Source organism: Streptopelia decaocto (genome assembly GCF_964273445.1).
Source record: "Streptopelia decaocto genome assembly, chromosome: 1".
In the NCBI taxonomy this organism is placed as follows: Eukaryota; Metazoa; Chordata; class Aves; order Columbiformes; family Columbidae; genus Streptopelia; species Streptopelia decaocto.
The window spans coordinates 47674269-47680381 of NC_138663.1; positions in this window are offsets into that span (position 1 = coordinate 47674269).

Consider the following 6113-nt stretch of genomic DNA (forward strand, 5'->3'; position numbering starts at 1 on the left):
ACTTCTTTTCTTAAATGTCCCTTCATTTTGGAAAAGTACTAGCAATATTCCAAAAAGCATGTTTTCTTCAGGAAACATGAACTTTCCTTCAATCAGTAACAAAATATAGAGATCAAACTTGTATCAAATTACATTAAAAAGTTCATAAACTATTTATTTATACCTTTGCAGTAATAATTGGCCTTTGCAATACTGATAAGGTCCAAAGCTGTCTTCTCTATCTTTGATAAACTTGACTGCCAGATTATCTGGCTAGTAAAATCTCATGTAAAACAGTATTTGAGAAATATTGAACTTTATTCTGCATAGGAAGTGGAAAAAACTCCCTTTGACATATTCCCACAGACATACAAAATATTGTAGTTTGATTTTAAGAGCAGAATTCAGAGGCCTAAGTCACAAATATCCTTGTGGACCTATGACTCAGTTTCCAATTATTTGAAACATTTTCACTGTGCTTTTGTGGTTTACTGTTTAAGAGCCTTACCAGTCAAATATGAGGAAATTCCCTCCCTTTGGATAGCTTAAACAACAGTTCTTCTTTTGTGGGGAATGTTTCTAGGGAGAAAGACCCCAGAAAAGATCCACTAGATGCAACATGGGTACTTGTTTATTCTGTTGTACAACGACATGCAGCAAATAACACCTGCACACCTTCAGTGATAAAGGTTTGATGAAAGTTTTCAGCTAAAAAAAATCCCCATAAAACAAAACACATCAGTCTACAATGACTGTGCTTTTATGCCTGTACCTTTACCAATTTGGCAGTCTTACCTGAAATCTAGACAGGCAAAAAAAAACCCAAACCAAACATCATAGCTGAACTCTTCATTTCTGTTCAAAATAATTTTTCCTTGTTTTCAGACAGTTATGCAGAACAAAGTGCAGAACAACAGCTATCTTCATTTTACCATTTCCTTCCAAAGACATGAGTTACTCTTAGATATGTGCTCTTAGAGTTGAGATAATACTTCTCTTCCACCCTCCAGTTCTCTTCTATCTAATAATAACTGAAAGGCCAATAATTTTAAGAAAAGCTTCCAAGCTACAAGACTTCAGAACTAAAATCGGAAGTTATATTTAGCAGCCAAAGGGATGATATACAATACATCCTTTAATAATGAAGAATCTTTATTCTATAGCCATTTTGTATTAAATTTGGGACTCAGTTTCCCTGTTCTGTTACTCTATATGTAAACAAACAGCTTTATATTGTTTTGTCCATTAAATGAAAAATAATATTGAGGAGGAAAACCATTATCTATCGGGCTCTTGTTTTCTTTGAAGTTTCTGTCTCTGACAATGCATTGCACTGATAGTGCATACTGCATCTACAAGGTTAAGATCTCTTAGGGTGCACATGCATTACTTTCTAAACACCAGCCAGAGTTTGCACCCACCATAACTTTCTGTGCATCTGCATTGCTTGGGCATATGCCTATGTTCAGAGATGAGCTTTAGACAGGCTTTAAGGCACACTTTGAAAAACAGCCATGATTCTGTGTTGATTTTAAATGTCTACGCACTCAAGTCCCAGAGATACAGACACGTTGAACACGTTGCCTAATCTACAGCCATTTAGCTTGAAAAATTAATACAACTTTCACATCTCTGACAAGCATGACATGCAGACAAGTTTATTCCTAAAAGAGTCCTAAAATTGCAATGTAAATTTATCTCCAATGACTTACAAAGAGAAATAGCTAGTCATGTTCACATGGTTAACATGTGTGGATACTGCCTTATACTCCAGTTCCAGTGAAGTATTTTCCCAGTACCTAGCAGGTAAGCCCAAGTTCTCAGAACTGGCTGTAACCACTCGGTTAACCTCACACTATTACATAAATTAAGGAAACGGTCAGAAAACAACTGATGTTGAGAAAACATTTTAAAACAACAAACAAACAGACAAACAAACAAACAAAACCAAAATGAAACAAACAATCAAAAAGCCAAAATCAAACCAAAGGAGAAGCAGACAAGAACTCCTACAACATGTCCTTTGGTCAGAAATATCATGCCTGGCATATCCCAGAAACAGAAGGAATCCTGGAGATGCAGAAACCAGACAATTCTATTCTTACTAGTTTCTGTTTCCAATGACTGTGAAGACTCCTGGGGAATATTATCAAGGCCATGAGCAGTAGCATAGCTGTCATTTGCCACTGACTTTTGTGAGAGAAATGCCTTTAGAAATTTTCTACTTGTTATCCTTACACTTCTTTCACAAAGTGAATGTGCATGGACCTGATTGATTTTAGCAAAGGATAGCCAAAACCAGAACAATGGAGAGACTTTAAAAAAACTGTATAGTAGAAAAAACTAAGCATTAGAGACTGTTCTCAGTCCTTTACCCATGTATAAGCCTCTGCTTCCTAGGCAAAACAAACAAACAAACAAACCCGTTAATAAGGACAATATTCTGATGCAAGATTACAAGGTCAAGTACACTCACTGCATTCTCAGTTTTAAATATTGTACGTACAGTATATCAGTTGTGATCCCTTTATATTGTGAGTGGATATTAAAGCAAAAATAAGAATTTCTTCTGTGCCACTGAGTCTACCACCTTTTACCATTCATATTATTGACATCTGAAAGAACAGTATCCTCAGTCTCATTTGGTTGCATTTAAAAATGGTGTTTGTATGAGTTTCTGTAATTAAAGAGTGATGTATATGACAGTTGGAATCCACATTTATTAAAAGAAGGGAAGCTAACACAAATTTCAGGCAATAAAATAGAAAACTCGTAACAGGTTTAAAAAAAAAAAAAAAAGTCATTCCCAGCTTTTCTGTAGCCAAGCCCTGTTTGAGGAAAGTGGCTGTGCTTCACCAAATCATAGATGAGTTTGGGTTGGAAGGGACCTTCAGATGTCATCTAGTCCAACTCCCTGTAATGAGCAGGGACATCTTCAACTAGATCAGGTTGCTCAGAGCCCCGTCCAGCCTGACCTTGAATGTTAACAAGGATGGGACATCTCCCACCTCTCTGGGCAACCTGTGCCAGTGTTTCACCACCCTCATTGTAAAAAAATTCTTCCACATGTCCAGCCTGAATACAGTTCTTTATCTCTCTCCCTTGATCCTTTGTGCACTATTCTAATTTTATAACACAGAATTTTGGTGCTTGCAGAAAACATCTGCAATGTTTGTCTTGCTGGCGCCAGAGCTGGACACCAAGTGAGGTGTCTGATGCCTTCCACACTGCAGGACCGTAGTGCCATGGAACATAAAAAACAGCTGCAGCTCTTGGCAGTCGGTTACTACCACACAGTGAGTGTGGTATCAAGCCTTCAGACTCGCCTTATCCTGTTTTCCAGGTTGTAAGATGGTATTTTGACTTGTTATGAATCCACAGTCTGAAAACATATGTTTTGCTCTGGATTCCTAAATCGACCAGGCCTCACACTACCCTGACATCATGAGGGAGTTATCAGATGCAATACAGTTGATGCTTTTCCCACTTTAGAAAATAGTTCAGAGCTTAGCACTAATAATACCAAGGTTAGATGTCTGAGTCATGTATGGGCCAGTCTGCTGCTGTTTTCCACCACTCCTGTCTGGACATGTAGCAAAGTCCTGGAAGTGGATCAAGCTCTGTCTCTTCAAGGGTAATTTTTTCAAGTCTCTCTCTGCTAGGAAGTCTGTGCTCTTAGAAAAGCTCTGTTAGTGAATCACAAAATTAAAACCAGCGCTGATTTTCAAAGAAAAAGATTGCTGTTACATTTTATAGACAGTTTAGTGTGGCAGCGGTGTGTTTGACACCTTTTGATAATGTCTGCAGGGACTGCCACTAGAGGAATGAGTAAGTTGTAAATCATTTATTGGCCTGGGGTACTGAACTATGCTGGGAGAACATAAGGTGTCTGAAACAGAACAGCGATGTTACCCTTGTGCTCCTCTCAGTAAATCATGTTAACCTATGCTTTTTACAGAGCTGTAGCTATTTCTGCTGGAAGCTGCTGCGGCAGGGAGGATACAGGGTTCTCTCAGCAGCACAATCCATTGCTCAGTGCAAATGTGCCTTTGCCATGGAATCAATCTGACTTAGCTTGGGAGACCCATGAGAATCGCAGTTGTTCAACCTTCTACAATCACTTTAAGTTACAGACAGTGTTAAATGTCTAGTTTCTATCAAAGAGTTCATCCAAAAGGAAACCCATGCAGACACATTCTGCAGAAAGTCTGAACTTGTCAGTGTCCAACAAGGAGAGAAGCAATGGCATTAAATCAAATCAAACTGATCATTGTGATTATTAAACTACTTTTAAATGTCTATAAGACTTTTCCATGACATATTGAAGATGATGCAGTTTGGAAAATTGTATTTGCTTAGTCAATGTGTCTCTCCAGCAAGCACCTTTGATACCTCACTCAAAACTGATCACAGATGTGGGAGAATTATTAGCTGAATGGGCTGCTGAAGAAATCTTCCTTTTATTCGAGAAGATACCCAAAGTCCTACAATCTGAACAAGCAGGAAAGAATGACTACAGAATCTGCTATAGTTAATATGATAAACCACAGAAAGCTTTCCAAAAAGTCACCATGGCTAATGACATCACCAGACTTATAGAGTTTGAGATCACAGTTAGGGCCACCTTGATTAAGAACCTTTCTTTCTTTCTTTTTTCTTTTTCTTCTTTTCATTCCTCTGTGCAGGTGAGCTTGGTAACTGTCAAGATTCATAAACAAAAGCTAGAGCTATCTCTAGAAGAAAAAGGCGCAACAGAGATTGTTTTACTGAAGCCCAGCTACAGTTAATCATTTAATGGACTACTACTGCCATCGTGTGTTGATAAACAGTAACGCTGGATATCATAGCAAAGCCAAACACTAGGCATAGATGTGACTTTGTTTATGTTTGGTAAACTTAATCCTAGGCACATATTCTTTTCATCATTAATGAAAGGTGAAGGAATGGGGAACTCTTTCAAGAGAAGGACAAAGGAACATTGCGTGAATTTTTTTTTAGTTGGTCTATAAAATAAAAAAGGAATAAATCCTTTTTGTATCAAGTATTGCAAGCAAATATTTTGTCTTTTAAAAACATTCTATTGTTTTCATTATTTTGTAGTTAAATAAATAAATTAGAAATCCCATCAGAACAATTTATGTCTTGGGGCTCAATACTATACAAGTGAACTAATAATGAAGTATGAAAATTCAGAGTCCTTTATGACATCTCTCAGCAAAGGATATACACAGATTATGCTTTAAATGTGGATTTTCATCACTTTCTACAATACCATAAGCCTAATCTGACAGTATCAGTGGATGGAAAGGAGCAGCTAAAACAATTTCTAACTTCTTCCTAGATATGCAAGTGTTGTGAACTTTCACAGAGACAAATACAGCCACAAAAACCCCACCATTATCTTTGTGTGGTAAGAACGAGCACACACCACCTGTTTCTCAATAAATAAGTGTATTGTATAACATCTGTATTCAACCTAGCTTTCTTTAATAAAACTATTTTTTCTCACCACAGCAGACAAAATAATTTATGTATATATTTATTTATTATCCCAGGAAGCCAACAAAAGAGATGCTAGAAATAGCACCTGGTGTTATGTAAATATAGTATGTGTAGGAAACGGATTTTGAGATAGGCCTGCTATCCAACTTGCTACATTTTACAGAATCACAGAAAGTTAGTGATTGGAAGGGACCTTGAAAGTTCATCTATTTCAATCCCCCTGCCAGAGCAGGAACACCTAGATGAGGTTACACAGGAAGGTGTCCAGGTGGGTTTTGAATGTCTCCAGAGAAGGAGACTCCACAAACCCCCTGGGCAGCCTGTTCCAGTGTTCTGTCACCCTCACTGTGAAAAAGTTTCTTCTCATATTTAAGTGGAACCTCCTGTGTTCCAGTTTGCACCCATTGCCTCTTGTCTTATAATTGGTTATCACTAAGAAGGGCCTGTTTCCATCCCTGTGACACTCACCCTTTACATATTTAGAAACATTAATGAGGTCACCCCTCAGTCTCCTCTTCTCCAAGCTAAAGAGACCCAGCTCCCTCAGCCTTTCCTCATAAGGGAGATGTTCCACTCCCTTAATCATCTTTGTGGCTCCACGCTGAACTCTCTCCAGCAGTTCCCTGTCCTTC